This window comes from Chlorocebus sabaeus, chromosome 3 (genome assembly GCF_047675955.1).
Source record: "Chlorocebus sabaeus isolate Y175 chromosome 3, mChlSab1.0.hap1, whole genome shotgun sequence".
In the NCBI taxonomy this organism is placed as follows: Eukaryota; Metazoa; Chordata; class Mammalia; order Primates; family Cercopithecidae; genus Chlorocebus; species Chlorocebus sabaeus.
The window spans coordinates 22381271-22398228 of NC_132906.1; the positions used below are offsets into that span (position 1 = coordinate 22381271).

The 16958-nt window shown below is 39.1% G+C and overlaps 1 protein-coding gene across 8 annotated transcripts in view; it reads left to right on the plus strand.

The window, feature by feature from the left end:
• LACC1 (laccase domain containing 1) overlaps window positions 1-16958 on the plus strand; it is a 262237-nt gene that overhangs the window by 147487 nt on the left and 97792 nt on the right. For 7 of the 8 annotated variants that reach the window (XR_012092075.1, XR_012092079.1, XR_012092073.1 and 4 more), the window contains 2 exons: window positions 8138-8227; window positions 10580-15169. The gene's annotated coding sequence lies outside the window, so the exon portion shown is untranslated. The remainder of the gene's footprint in view (window positions 1-8137; window positions 8228-10579; window positions 15170-16958) is intronic. The other variant, XR_012092074.1, reaches the window with a different exon arrangement.

Below are 16958 nucleotides of genomic sequence, written 5' to 3' on the forward strand. Positions count from 1 at the left end.
TGGACATAAATTGAGTGAGGAGGGGAGGGTACTATTTAACCCAGTATACTCAGGGACCTTGCTGACCCTGCCTCTCTGCCCACACACACCATACAGGGTCACCTGGTGGTGACTGCTAAAAGTAACAAGCTACCATTTGTCCTGGATTCCAAACCAATTCAGAAGAACCCTGGGAGCCACATGACTATGAAGAACTGTTTCTTACCATGGAAATTACAGCAGAACATTCACTGCGATCGTTGTTTGTTATGAAACAGGTACTAGACTTAACTAGTTTTGAAGGGTAGAACATATTTTAGAGTATCTTTTATATGATTCATTAGACTTTATTTTTATTTTTATTTATTTATTTATCGAGACAGAATCTTACTTTGTCACCCAGGCTGGAGTGCAGTGGTGTGATCTCGGCTCACTGCAACCTCTCCTCACAGGTTCAAGCAATTCTCTTGCCTCAGCCTCCCAAGTAGCTGGGACTACAGGCGACTGCCACCACACCTGGCTAATTTTTGTATTTTTAGTAGAGACAGGGTTTTGCCATGTTAGCCAGGCTGGTCTTGAACTCCTGACCTCAGGTGATCCACCTACCTAGCTAGGCGTCCCAAAGTGCTGGGATTACAGGTGTGAGCCACCATGCCTGGACTCATTAGACTTTAAAGCAATAATTAAAAAAAACAAAAATACCCTGAAGATGTTGAAAATAAGGCATAAAGTTGGTGTGGCAGTCAAAGAAGAACACATCAGTTTAAAAAATGATAGAAATAGCTTTTTGAAAATTGCCTTTACAGGACGGGCATGGTGGCTCACACCTGTAATCCCAGCACTTTAGGAGGCTGAGGCAGGCGGATCACCTGAGGTCAGGGGTTTGAGACCATCCTGGCCAACATGGTGAAACCCAGTCTCTACTAAAAATACAAAAATTAGCCAGGCACAGTGGCGGGCACCCTTAGTCCCAACTACTCAGGAGGCTGAGGCAGGAGAATTGCTTGAACCCAGGAGGTGGAGGTTGGAATGAACCGAGACTGCGTCATTGCACTCCACCCTGGGCAATAGAGCCAGACTCCGTCTCAAAATAAATAAATAAATAAATAAATAAATAAATAAATAAATAATTTAAAAATAAAAATTGGCTTCACAAAAAAAGATACTGAATTATACATTGTGCTTACCAAAATCCAGCTCTAAGAGTCCATTGTGTACCTGATATTTTTTCCAAGTTGAAAATGAATCAGGGGGTTGAAGTCACTTGAAAGAAAACATTTTTTGAAAAAAACCACTGTTACGTCTACATTGTAGCAACTCCTCCTACCCTCATACACAATGCCAGCTGAGCTTCTGACAAGCTGCTCAATATATATCTAAAGTCAGAATCGAGATTTTGTACTAGGATACATGGCTGAGTTATAGTGAAGAGAGAGCAGGGAGACTTTGCTCATTATCCTGCATTAGTCAGACTAGATTTACAGCTCAAAACAAAACAGCCACAGTAACTGAAGTGCAGACCAGGAACTTGAATTGATGAAAATCACTTCTATTTAAATGAACCCTAAAAAGTTTGCTGCATATAATTGTTATAATAGCCTTAAAAAGATCACTTTGCCAAATGTTTCCATCCAAAAAGAAGTAAGCCAGACTAGAAACAATCTGGAAAACTCTACTTTTTCTGTATTTCCTTTTCCCATGAGGATGGGAGAGCTCAGGATATGGAGAGGAGCTGACAGAACTCATCCATCTCTGAATCTAGAGATTTGCAAAGAGGTGGAAGAGGCAGGTATTGCTAAACAGACAGAGGGCATGAAAAATTTCAAGGCAATTTTTAAATTGTATGGGTGCTTGGATTATTTGAACTTGCCTAGCAGGTTATGTTAATGCCTTGAACAATGTTTGTCAGGAAGCACCATAGTACATTAATTACCAGCATGGATCTGAGAACCAGACAGACTTGTGAATGAGCCTCTCTTGTGGCTCCATGAGTAAAGAAGTTAATTTCCCTACATTTCATCATGTCTAAGTCAGTGCTTATAAGAGTACCTATTACATAGACTTGTTAAAAGGCTTCGATCAGATAACACATGCAAAATGAATGGCAAATAATAAGTGTTTAATAAAACTTAGCAATTAACTAGAAACCTTTTACTGATTTATTTGATTTTTGCCTTTGGAACATATAAAGACTACTTTCTAATGACTTAGCTAATGCAAATATACTATAAAAATCGACCTGTCAGAGATGCACTGTAAGAAGGGGTTGACCTGTTGCTCCTGACATTGAAGATGGAGGGAGAGACCAGGAACCAAGGAATGTGGATGGCTTCTGGAAGGTAGAAAAAGCAAGGAAACATTCTCCCCCAGACCCTCCAGAAAGGAACTCAGTCCTGCTGACATCTTTGTTTTTCTTTTCTCTTTTTAGTAGAGATGAGGTCTCCCTATGTTGTACAGCTGTTCTCAAACTTCTGGGCTCAAGTGATCGTCCCACTTCGGCCTCCCAAAGTGCTGGGGTTACAGTTGTGAGCCAGTGCACCTGGCCTCCTAGTGACATCTTAATTTTAGTCCAGTGAGATTCATATTTGAATTTCTGACCTACAGAACCACAAGGCAATAACTTTGTGTTGTTTTAAGATACGAAATTTTTGCTTTTTTTGTTATGGCAGCCCAAGAAAAGAAATATAGCATTGTATCATGTCAAAAAAATGTCTACCTTTTCAGTGGAATTTGCACTGTACAATGTTTAGGCACAATGCTCAGGGGTTTGTGTCCCTGACTTTGAGGATGGAGACAGATGGTGAAGTTTAAGGGAAAAGGGAAGAGGGTGAAAGAGGAAGAGAACAAAGTGGTCATAAGGGAGAGAGGTGAGGAAGACAAATGAGGACAAGAGAGGAAGAAGGATGAAGAAGGAAAGAGAGTGGGGAGAAAGAAGGAAAAAGAGGGCAATTTGAGAATTTTTGTTCTGGTTGGCTGTGTAAGCAATGAGCAAAGCTGCATCCCTGTGACCTGAGTTATGGCCCAGGGTTGTGGATGACAGTGGCTTCCTGGCTTGTATGAGCAGCCCTATGAAGTCAGCATTGCTGTGTCCATCCTTTCCAGAATTAGGATTTGAAGATACCAAGTTTTTCTTAAGGGGTCAATGTGGAATCAGACGGAAAACCAAACTGTTTGAAGTGTTCTTAGAAAAGGGATTAGAAATGTCTGTTCATATCCTTTGCCCACTTTTGGATGGGGTTGTTTGTTTTTTTCTTGTAAATTTGTTTGAGTTCTTTGTAGGTTCTGGATATTAGCCCTTTGTCAGATGAGTAGATTGCAAAAATTTTCTCCCATTCTGTAGGTTGCCTGCTCACTCTGATGGTAGTTTCTTTTGCTGTGCAGAAGCTCTTTAGTTTGATGAGATCCCATTTGTCAATTTTGGCTTTTGCTGCCGTTGCTTTTGGTGTTTTAGACATGAAGTCTTTGCCCATGCCTATGTCCTGAATGGTACTACCTAGGTTTTCCTCTAGGATTTTTATGGTATTAGGTCTAACATTTAAGTCTCTAATCCATCTTGAATTAATTTTCGTATAAGGAGTAAGGAAAGGATCCAGTTTCAGCTTTCTACTTATGGCTAGCCAGTTTTTCCATTTCTCAAAAGAAGACATTCATACAGCCAACAGACACATGAAAAAATGCTCATCATCACTGGCCATCAGAGAAATGCAAATCAAAACCACAATGAGATACCATCTCACACCAGTTAGAATGGCGATCATTAAAAAGTCAGGAAACAACAGGTGCTGGAGAGGATGTGGAGAAATAGGAACACTTTTACACTGTTGGTGGGATTGTAAACTAGTTCAACCATTATGGAAAACAGTATGGCGATTCCTCAAGGATCTAGAACTAGATGTACCATATGACCCAGCCATCCCATTACTGGGTATATACCCAAAGGATTATAAATTATGCTGCTATAAGGACACATGCACACGTATGTTTATTGCAGCACTATTCACAATAGCAAAGACTTGGAATCAACCCAAATGTCCATCAGTGACAGATTGGATTAAGAAAATGTGGCACATATACACCATGGAATACTATGCAGCCATAAAAAAGGATGAGTTTGTGTCCTTTGTAGGGACATGGATGCAGCTGGAAACCATCATTCTTAGCAAACTATCACAAGAACAGAAAACCAAACACCGCATGTTCTCACTCGTAGGTGGGAACTGAACAATGAGATCACTTGGACTCGGGAAGGGGAACATCACACACCGGGGCCTATCATGGGGAGGGGGGAGGGGGGAGGGATTGCATTGGGAGTTATACCTGATGTAAATGACGAGTTGATGGGTGCAGCACACCAACATGGCACAAGTATACATATGTAGCAAACCTGCACGTTGTGCACATGTACCCTACAACTTGAAGTTTAATAATAATAAATAAATTAAAAAAAAAAAAAAAAAAAAAAAAAGAAAAGGGATTAGAAAACAGAGGGGAGGAAATTACCATGTAAGTAATGCAGGAAATTTTCCCTGAAGTGAAGGGCATGAGAATTCCAATAAAAGGGCCTTTCAAGTGTACAGCAGCACAACAAAATGAAAAGGCAACAAAACTGCAAGGTCCTGAAATTTTATCACATTCATGAACAATAAAACATAACACATTTCCAGAGAGGAAAAAATAGGTCACACACTATAGTTTAGGAATTAGAATGGCATCAGTCTTCTTAGGAATAACACTGAAAGCTTGCAGACAATAGAACAATGTCTTTGAACAGAGAAAAACATACCTCACTTCATATTATTTATCCAAGAAAATAATTTCTGATCTTTATTTTTATACACAACTCAACTGTCAATTAAGAATGAGGCACTTTCAAATCTCAAAAATTTACCTTTCACACATAATTTCTTAGGAAGCAACGAGATAACGTACTCTATCTAAATTAAGAAAAAACAAACAAGAAAGAAATTTAGGAAATAGGGGCTCTAATCGCAGGAGAAAAATGAAATCACCAGGTTATTGGGGAGGATACATCCTTAGGAGTCCATAGAAACAGTAATGATTCCAGCCCAGGTGACATGGCGAAACCCTGGTTCTGCAAAAAGTAGCCAGGCATGGTGGCATTCAACTGTAGTCCCAGCAACTCAAGAGGCTATGGTGGGAGGATTGCTTGAGCCCAGAAGGTTCACCTGTAGTGAACCATAACCACGCCACTGCACTGCAGCCTGGGTGATAGAACAAGACTCTGTCAGAAAGAAAGAGAAAGAAGGAAAGAAGAAAGAAGGAAGGAAGGAAGGAAGGAAGGAAGGAAGGAAGGAAGGAAGGAAGGAAGGAAGGAAGGAAGGAAGGAAGGAAAGAAGGAAAGAAAGAAAGAAAGAAAGGAAGGAAGGAAGGAAGGAAGGAAGGAAGGAAGGGAAAGAGAGAGAAAGAAAAAGAGAGAGAAGGAAGGAAGGAAGGAAGGGGAAAGAAAGTAAAGAAGGAAAGAAAGAGGAAGAAAGGAAGGAAGGAAGAGAGAGAGAGAGAAAGAAAGAAAGGAGGGAGGGAGGAAGAGAGGAAGGGAGGAAGAAAGGAAGGAAGAAAGAGTAATGATTACAGCAGCAAGACAAAGGACTTCAAGAAGGTTATAGGAGAAAGAAATTGAACCTGATGCATTTCATCATGTTGACAGGGTATTTGTAGTTCAGGGGGAGATTTGGAAGAGGAATTAATGAAAAGGAAACTAGAAAAGGCATATATACAAACACAAATAACATGAGAAAAAGTTCTCTACGAAAGAAATGGCATCATAGTAGATTACATGGCTCGGCTCTAAACATTTTTATTGCCATAATAATGTAAGCCCTGAATACTTATTTAAACACAAATTGTGATAACTTTTTTGGTGAGGATGGGTGAGAGGAAAGTGTGTATGTATTGAGGGTGGTGTAGAGGAAGCAATTTCACATCATCCAATTTACAAATTTAATATACCATATCTGAATATAAGGAAACAACCAGAAATTATAAGCATATTATAAAAATGGAGATAGGCTGGGCATGGTAGCTCACACCTGTAATCACAGCACTTTGGGAGGCCGAGGTGGGTGAATCACAAGGTCAGGAGTTCGAGACCAGCCTGGCAAGATGGTGAAACACTGCCTCTAGTAAAAACGCAAAAATTAGCCGGGTGTGGTGGAATGCACCTGTAATCCAAGCTACCCGGGAGGCTGAGGCAGGAGAATCTCTTGAACCCGGGAGGCGGAGGTTGCAGTGAGCCGAGCTTGTGCCACTGCACTCCAGCTTGGGTAACAAGAGCAAAACTTCATCTTAAAAAAAATAATTAAAAATGGAGATAAAAGACAAAATAAACAAAAGAATTGATTGAAAGTCATTGTCCCTGGAAAGCAGGAATTGGAAAGGAAACTGCTGGTTTTTAAAAATTGCTGTTGTTTCGGGTCTTGTGGTAATATTCACATTTTTAAACTGTATACATTGATACTACAAAGAATTTAAAAGTAAATGTAAAGTACATTTGGAATGTTGAGAAAAACATACTTCCCTATAATGGCTGGTGTGACAACTAGGAAAAATCCCTAACAGATAAGCATTCTATCTTCACTTTATATATGAGGAAATTAAAGCCCACAGAGATTATGCAGGTTGACACAGTTATTCAGTGACAGAGCCAGGCATCAAACCCAATCTTTCTGCTTCCTGTTTCAGGGATCTTCATAATACCTCCTGCCTTCTCATTATCTAGTTTGTATTTGTCATGTTGCTTTAAATAATATCATCCACACAGAAACAACTTCAAAAAACTGAAAGTAGAAAATGGCATCCTTCATTAGGCATGGCTCAGCTAGATGAACAGATTCTAACGATATCTTAGATCTCTGTTGCACCCTATTTTGAAGACAGTGAGGAATGGAGATGAACATTAAGTAGCACATATAACTTTGGAACCTAAAGCCTTTCCGAATGGATAAATGCTTCTCGTTACACTATCCCAAGAAAAAGAATTGATCTCATCACTTAACAAATGTTTTCAATTTGATTCAGTGCACCTGGGAAATAACATTTCTATTTGCTGCCAAAATATGATTGCATTAAACTTTAATAATGTACCTGTCATGGGGGTTAGACAAGAATATTTTAATTGAGTGTCAACTACACCCCACTGGAATACACTAATAGATTTACTTTTTCAAAAAGTTAGAAACATTGATGAACTCTTAGTTGTCTGCTATTAGTTTTATATAGCCACTGATTAGTATTGCCCCCCTTCCACAAGTACAAGGCATCACTAGACTTCTCCTTGGTAACCAGATATTTTTTTGTGTCCTTCGGTACTTGTTCCTGGAAGTGTCATTATGATGTCTGCAATTTGCGGAATTCAATGGCAGCTCCAGTTAAATAAACAAAATCTAATTATGTCAGAATTAGGCTTTGCTCAAATTAGTATGATTGATTTTCTTTCTGTATAATCTGTGAACACCTGCAAAAATGGTAAATGTCAAGGTGTTTCTTAGAAAACTTTAAAAAATTTAAAAGATCTGGTGAGGGAAATGTAGATTGCGTTGCTGTATAGTCTATATGTTTGATCTTTTTAGTCTAGGTCCTTGCGTTTTAGATTTATGAACCCTGCAATTTTATGCAAAATGACACATGAGTGTGCATTTTGCAAAAAGATTGTCTTTAACTTTCATGAAATTTTAAAAGAGGTTTCTAACCCCCAAACCACAAAGAACCGTTGCTTTCCAGAAAGAAATAGAATCCATGTAGAATCCTTTAATTAGGTTTTTCTTAGTGGAAATAAAAATATTTTTGTAATCGGTGCTAGTAAATATCTGAGAGATAGAAAGTATTACATTTGCCTTCCGCTATTACTATTCGATTCCTTTTCTATTTCTGGAATCATGAATATCAAAGTTCATCTAAGACAAATTTCGTTTCCCCTCCCACTCTACCCCCAATTTTTTCTTCTAGCTTTTGAGGATTCATATGAGATTATCAACAGACAATACTTTTTGTCATGGCTTCCTTATTGAATTTTTTACTTCTCTTTCTGGATTACATACTGAAAATGTTTATGAGAATAGCGAAAATCTCAAGCATTTATATTACTTAGTGATGCCAATGGAATGATCCACTCACGTTGGTCTTGGTTTCTTTCATTGATCAGAAGCAGACTCTGCGCCATCTTTGCCAGAGCTCTCACAAGACATTTCCGCGAAGCAATTACAGAGCAAGAAGAGCCTCAACTCAATGATAGGTGTGTGGCCTGGCTTTATGGACTCTTTTTTGAAAAAAATTATATTTACTTAGATTTATAGCCAAGAGATTTTATCGCTATTAAATTTAATCTCTAGCAACCTAGACACATCCCATAAAACTTCTAGGAAGAAAGTTTAATGGCTTATTATAGTTAATTAACATTTTTCTTTCGTATTTTAAAGTTCAACTATATTATATTTTATATTAATAAGGAACACAACACATACTCTCAGAAGCTTAATAATCTACTGAGAAAAATCTACAGAGTTTAAAGAGAAATAAAACATAGGGTCAAGTTAGGTTTTCAGAGTCAGTAAAGGAGATGAGTCACCACATTGTGAAATTTCTCAGTTTTCCACATCCAGAAATTCAATTTTGAAGTGCATTTAGCCTTCTTTGTTTCTTAGATATCAACTCACGCTAACCAAATTAATGAAACAGTAAGGTATAGATCAGACACAAATGTATGTGTTTCTAGGAAGCTGAACATATTAATGTTGGTTATATTTGTGTCTTCTACTTTTAATACTTCCTGGAATCTAGACACTTGGAAACAAAAACCATTAACAGTTAGTTGGTAGCTGAAATAGAGTTGTAACAGAAAACTGGCTATGGGGAGATTCCTAATGAATGATCTCAACTTTACCATAGTACAGCTCTCCAGAGACGAAGATTTTATGACTGCATGGTGGCTGGCCCAGATTTCCTACATGTGTGAATTGGCTTTGCCACTTTCTAGCAGTGAAACTTTGGATAGATATTTAGCTTTTCCAAGTCTCCTTTGCCTCAACTATCAGTAGGGAAAATAATAGTATCTACCTCATAGGTTGTTAATATGTTTGAAATAAGAGAATGAGTGTAACATACTTTGTGTTGTGTTGGTATGTAATTAATGAATTGTATCCATTGGCCACTCCATTTCCCCTTCTCTTATATTTATTCTTTTTCTTTGTCCTTATTCTCTTCATTCTTAATAAACTACATCCATTTTTTCCTTGAAAAACAAGAAATAATCACGTATCTTCAGAAACGCTTAGCCTTGTTTTATGTGTATGGCTTGAAAATTTTACATAAATGACATTGTGTTCTAGATCTCATTCTGTTTCATGCATTTTTCATGCTACTATATGAGAATTTAATTCCTTACCTCCAAATGTTACATAGTATTCTTCCATGTGTATAAGCCATAATTTATGCATCTCTTCACTTGATGATGGACACATGTGGCTTCCAACTTTTTACTGTTCCCCAAACAACTCTGTGAAAAAGAAACACGTGCACAGTTCCTTGTGAATCTGTACTAGCTTTTCTCTGGGGTCTGCTTCCAGGGGCAAAATTGCTGGATCATAATGTACACATTTACATATGGTGGACTTGGAAGGACAGGACATACTTTTACATACTTTCCCAGTAGAATAGGGAAAGGGATAGGATGAGAAATGGAAAATGAATAGAAAAGTACTAAAACAAATCAAGGACTTTCCTCAGATTGATGCTAATAGCATGACTTTGACTAATGAGTATGATCAACCTGTGCTGTGTACCTAAAATCCTTAAAAATGAAATTAAAAAGAGTGTGGCTTAATGCATTGCCAACATAGATACCGTACCCACTACAATGGCTTCGTAGCTCCATCTGCACTCCATAGCCAGTGTGCCGGCCTCCTACTATCCTACCAAGATGGTGCAGAAAATCATTAGGTGGCATTCACACACGTAGGAAATCTGGGCCAAGCCAGCATGCAGTCATAAAATCTTCGTCTCTGGAGAGCTGTACTATGGTCAAGTTGAGATCATTCATTAAGAATCTCCCCATAGCCAGTTTTCTGTTACAACTCTAATGATTTTAAAACTCCTGAGACTCAGACACAGACAGTGAAAAGCTATTATTCTGCTTTGCTAGTCTATGAAATTTTAACTATAGATCTCTTTGTTAATCAGCCCTGGAGATTGCTGTGACTTAAATGGTCTCCAGGCCTGACCATTGCTGACTCCCAATTAGCCTGTAAAGGTATCTTATAAGGGGACTGTTTTGACATCTTTGACCATTTCATCCAATCAAACAATAAAAGGTCTCACACTGAGGAAGCGTAATGTCACTGTGTTAATACACTATGTGGTCACCAGTGTTAGCAAGAGGTATGGAATCAGGAGTGTTGAAGTTAAGCAGTGCGAAAAGAAGTGTCAAGCCAGGAGTCAGTATTAGTTTAAATTTCCTCTCATAAATAGATATTACTCTTCTTTTTTAAAGAAAGAAAAGAAAAATATTTCAAGTAACTGTTTTGCCTATGCCAAAGTATTGAAATAACTAAACCTTTCATTTTCAACAACACTTTTTGGTTTTTCGTAGGCCCAATGCTAAATGACAAGGTAACGATTTCTTCAGGAACTGAGGAGAGACAGGCCTGGAAAGTTGTAATGATTTTCTTCACAACTAGTAAGAAGATAAATGATATGAAAGAGGAATCTTCTCTGAGACATGTTCACAAGCAGGTCGGACCTTTCATTCAGAACAAGGTTATTTTAATTTTTAACGGTTTAAGATATAACTGATTCATTCCTTAAATTAGTTCATCTTGCTCAAGTCATTATAATATTAATTCACTGTTATTTTTGGTAATACAGATCATTGTTAATTTTTTGTATTTAGAAGCCAGGAATACACAAGGGAAGGGCACATTCAGAAGTAACTAACACTATTACAATTTTAGGACCTTTCCATTTTATTGAATTGGGTTTTATTTAAAATTTTGTCTCTCTTTTTTTGTCATTATTATGTCTAATATGTTTTCATTCCTTAAATCTGCTCTGTATATGTTCTGTTCGCAATATTTAAACATACAATGACTATAGCTTCATTTTCCAAATCTAATCTAGCCTAAACCCTTTGGTGGGGCAAGAAAAGCAAGTTGTAAAATAATCTCTTTGTCGTGACCCTCAAGTCATATCTTCTGGACTTGAAAGGTACACTGGATGTCCTATGTGTTGGTGCCTCATGCTGCTCAGCAGGAAATCTGAACTGTTCTCACCTCTCTGGTCCTTCTCTCTCACCAGCAGATATACCCGAGAACATTCTCCACATTGTCTTAATTCTCCTGCTTTCTGCCTTGGGTCACTCAACCCAAATGGAAGAGATTGCACTGTTCATATTAGGGATGCTTTAATTCTATAGTTCAAAGATTGCAATTTAACACAAAAATCTACTTTTTCTAGTAGATAACAGTAAATAACAGTTCTGGTGAATATTAAGAGGAGGGAGTCTTTTGTTTAAAAATAGCCTGCAATTCAGTAGCATCATCTTTATAAGTAGAGGATGCACAATCACCCACTTGCTGGTCACTGCTCTGCTTTGGGTCATCTGAAGTCGATCACTGCATCCTTGGAGGATGGTGTGAAATGCCAGTGAAACCATGAACTAATTCAATGACATGCCCATTGTTCCACTCACTTAGGCAAATGCTTTTTCTCAACAGGGAAGCTTCTCACATATTCCTAACAGTACTAAATGAGCTCAAAAAACTTAAGAATGATACCCCACTGCTGCTTGTCTCTAGTTCTCAGTTCTCATCCTGGCGGGCAAGACCCCCAGCATCATCTCAGTCATAAAGTACTTGTAAGTATTCAGAAAGGCCTAAGTTAACTATCGTCAGGTTACACAGGTTTGGAAGCTTGAGCACATTCTATGGCATTTGTGGTATGGCCTCTGTAGAATCAATATCCTTAATCATAGATAGCAGATGGAGCTGTGAGACAATGACCTTCCAGAGTGCCTTCCCCAGATAGACTTAACGCTACCACACTTCAAAGGCAATCACTGTCCATCCACTCCAGGTCAGCGTGCAGTGCTGGCCGGGGGCCTGGGCTACCAGAAAGACACTGGCTAGAGTTGAACGCTCAATCTCCCTGCTCCCAAGTACAGATAAGAGGAGAGAGAGAGGCTCACAGCCTTCTAGAACTTTATGTGCTTAAGTGCTGATAGGAGCTACTATTTGCTGCATTTTGGTCACTCTGGAATATAAGACCCCTGAGACAGCAGCTGATGTGGCTAAGGAACAGTCAGGCCAGATTTGGTGAAACTTATTTAGCAGAACACAGAATCCAAGAACCCTCATGAATGCCAGTCAAAAGCATGACTCAGGCAAAGGGAACAGACAATAAAAAGAATGACTTCACATTTCACAGCAGGAATTCTCTGGCCTCGGAGAACACTAGATACCTCTGGACCACACATCCCTTTGGCAGAATACTTTTCTCATCTACAGATCACTGTATGGCTCGGTTTACCTGAAGCCTCTTGTGGTTTCTCCACCTAATAACCCACATGATTTTTTTCTAGAAAAGCAGCATAGATGGAGATGGAATGTAACACCTGAAATAATAGGATTTTACAGGAAATAATGTAAATCAAGCCTTTTGCCCTTAATGACCCATGATAAAATGCTCTTGTTACCAAGCTGTGCAGGCAACCCAGTGCAGGTTGCCATGGAAACACCCAGCTGCTCCTCTGCGCAGTTGCTTAATGATCAGTGTGATGTCAGGCTCTGGAGAGAAGCACAAGCTCAGACAACTCTTTACAGTCACAGGGACAGTCCACTTGGGACTGCAGTTCATCTGAGTGGGGGCCCCTGTGTCCAGGTATAATTAAAATGCACTCAGACCTATGACTGGAAATGCTTTCAGCAGAAAATCACGTCGCCTTTTTCATGTCTCCATTCATTTTCATTTCTCCACATGACTTCCCAGTCAGAAGCAAGCCAGAAGCAGGGAGGCCATGGCATGTTGCTGCAGATGGCGCGTCATCAGTCTGTGACCGGCTCCTGCTCCACACGGGTGGGAGATGCAGGGGCTCTACCTTGACCCATGCCATAAAAGGTCACCTTTTTGTCCCCTCTTCCCATGTTCCCTGCATCTACTTTTCACAGTGACTGGACCTGAAATTCTCACTATTACTCATGGCTTGATTTAGATAACAAAGGCAAGAGGTTTTGCCCAGTATATTATTTTCAAAATGTATTTATTATCTGGGAAGAAAAGACAAGCCCTGGGGAATCTCTTCCTGTCCTTCGCTCCTTTTATTTTTTTTCTCCCTTCCTCTCTTTCATTCTCTCTCAAAAGGGTTTATTAGGTGCCTATTGTCTGTAGGTAATTACCAGAAACACAAGGATGAATGAAGCTTGATTGCTGTCCTCCAGGAGCTGACAGGTTATTAGATGGGGACAGGCATGTAAACGAATGCGTGAGCTAAAGAGACAGAGGTGTGTACAGGGCACAGGTGGATAAATCCTACCTGAGGGAGAGCTGGAAAGGCTTTTTCGGGGGTGGGGGGTGGGGGTGGGGGGCGTTGCTTACTAGGCAACCTCTTGGTAAGAAATTAATGGGATTGTGGAATTAATGGGAGGAAGGGAAGAGGGACACTGTGAGTAAAGACTGAAGGCACAAAATAATCTCGTATGCTTGATAAATTGCAAGCAGTTGAGAATGGCTGGAGCTTTGGCCAGGATAGTAGTCTAGGGAGAAATACATCAGAAGTAGGCAGGAGTGAGAAGCTAATGAAGTTTGACTTTACTTTACAGGCCAGTAGGAGCTACTTAAGCATTTTCAGGAGGGAAGACAGAGAATTAGAATTGCCGTTTAGGAAGATCACTTTTTTTGGTGGGGGGGCAACGAAGAGCATATACTGAGGAAGTAGGAGACACGGAATAATTAGGGAGTTAGTGGGAGAGCGTGACTGTACAGAACGGCTATTGTTTTTTTGTCTAACATCTGTTTCTTTGGAAGAGAATCACCTGTCTGTCATTGCCTGGCCCACTCACACAAGGGTGGACAAATGACCCAAACTCAACCCATTACAGTACCCGTCCCTGGTTCAGGTGGGCACATAATCCAAGCAGTTTTTATCAAGCTTCTCTACTGAAAATTCACATATGCACGCCTAGACATAGAATTATTTCTCCTCCTCCTACTCCTTCTCCTCCTTCTTCTTCTTTCTTTTTCTTCTTCTTCTTTATAAAAGGATGTAGCCTTGCAGCTTCCAGAGGCCATCTTTCTTGTTACACAGAGAAAACCTGATCATTAAGCCAATACTTGCAGGAAAATGAACAAGAAGGGGAAACAGAGCTGTATTAATATTGTTTGAGCCTCTAACGTCTAGAGTCTACATCCCTCTGTGTCTGAAACCAGTTTACCAATGGACTTTAGGGTTATATACACCAATAAGTTTATTTTTGCTTGAGTAAGCTTGAGTTAGTTTTTAGTCACTTGGGGCTGAATGATTCCTGATTATGAAAACAGGTAAAAATGATGACAGCTCAAGCCAAGGTTGTAGGGGATGGAAAGGATGGTTTAGTCAAAGTTAAGGAAACCACCCAGGAATTGGAGAGAGAGAGACTATGGAGTGGAAGAGGAAAAAAATCAATCAGAATTATGCCCAGATCCTTTGTTTCAATGAATAACAATGCCACCTTATAAGACATTGAATATAAGAAGAGAAACAATTATTTTGGGAAAGAGGTACATGTTTTAATTTATTGGGTTTTAGATATTTGAGGGATGTCTAGTTGAAATTTTTGAGTAAATAATTAAGATTTTCTATAACCCACTCCCTGAAATACGTGCAACTTATAGAACCACATGATGGTAAGCATCTTAAAAGTCTTCCAATCATGCTACTCATTTGATACTTTAATTCCTTCTGTTGAACATTTATTAAGTGCCTGTTGGTGTCATGTGCTGTGCTAGGAGGAAAGTCACAATATGTATTCACAGCCTGCATTCTCGTGAGGTTCACGGTCTAGCTGGGGAGACAGACGTGGTATTTCCATGGGCTGAGAGAGAAGAGCTACTAGTGGCACCTGTGAAGTACTGGAGGGACACAGAGGTTGAACCTTCCAGCTGTGGACCTACAACTCCTGATCAAAAGGGTTGTGCAGTTTCTGGTTTGGTAAGTAGATTGGAGAATGTATCTTCTTGTGGAGTAGCCTTGATTTCCTTTGGGATAACTAGATTTATAGGCAGTTTTATTGTATGTTGACTCAATTGTGTCTCTCACTGGCCATGGTTCTATTCTTCAGGCCCTTACGCAATATATTTAGACTGTCTCCTATGTAAAATAATCTTCTTATATTTTAATAAGATATTTGTGTGTTCCTTTCATCTTTCCCCTTCCAGTCTAAACATCAGATCTCTAGTACTTTTCAATGTGCTTCACGTGACATGGCTTTTGGTGATTTTTAAAGTAGCCTTTATCATTATATAAAGTTATCTTATCAACTATGTATTTGTCTTTTGTTTAGCCATTAAATAATCATCCTCATGTGAACAGGAACCTTGTCTGTTGTAGCCATCATTTATCCCCAGCACCAAAATTAGTGACTGAAGCAAAGTAGGCACTCAATAAACATTTGCTGGAGAATAGCTTCTAGTGTCTAGCCCATCATCATCTCAGTAGATATTTTGGGAAGGCATTAGTTTGTCTGTGACCCAGCTAATGTACAGGGTCCACTGGAGAATATAACACTCTGAGATCACTAGAAACATCACAAAGTATAAAGGGGTGGTTGCCAATTTGTTCTGGTTTCATATGTCTATATTACGCAGTCCAAGATTGCACTGCTCTTTTGGGGAGCTACGTCACATTGCACCCTATATCGGTCATCTCAAACCATTAATTTTTTTTTCATGAAGCAGTTACTAATGCCATAGCTTCCTATCCTGGAAGAGGATTCTTCTTCTGTTGCTGGATTCTTTTTTTTTTTAATCTTGAATTTAGAATACCACATACATCTCTGCGAAATTTAGCCTAAAAAATGTTTGCACGGCTTTTGCTTGTGATTCTGTTATCCAATCTTTAGTTCTTCCTGCTTTCTAGCATCAGCATAATTAAAGAGCCTGCAGCCTCCCAAAGGTCAGGCTTTCTGCATTGCCTGTACTGCTACCCTCGAATCCCAGCCTGTGCTCTGTCATCAAGAGCATCTTCAGTTGAATGTTTATTGGACAAATTTCTAAAGGCGTGCCTGTTATATTTCTTTCAAGTTATTAATTAAAATGTGAAAAAAGAACAGAATGGTTTAGCTTTCTACTGGAAACATCCCTCTTTTGTTGTTTATCTATCTATCTATCCCAAATCCAGCACATTTGGATTCAGTTCATTTTTTTCTCCTTCACCTTTCCGGAAATTTTGCTGTCATCTAGATACATTGCATTTATACTACAGTACCAATCTCAATGAAAGAAATGAGTTTGGACTGACATAACCTAATATTAAGAAACCCATACTGGCTCCAGGTGATCACCAGTTACTCTTCCATGGGTTCCAAACCCACCACTTATGGGCAGACGTTACTTGATCTCCCTCGTGGACACTCTGGTAGGGAAAGAATTTGTAGGAATCAATTGTGAAATTGCATTGACCTTTCTTTCACATTGCCACAGCAGTCAAAGATGTGTGTGGGGAAGTTGAAATAAAGAAGCAGCTACAGAAAAAAAAAAAAAGAAAGAAAACAAAAACCCTAGAGGACGTATTTTTAAAGGATGTAATTTATGTAGTCTATTTTGGGGCTACATAAATTCTCATTTTGTTTAGAAAAGCATCACATACCCAGTGCTTATCCAAAATATGCACATTGATTATTTATAATGGGTAATGTTCAAGATAGAACCTTCCTCCCCTCTTTAAGCCAAAGGGTTATTTGGGCCAAGAGGGTGCTGAGTGGAGGAAGCAGGAAGTAGGG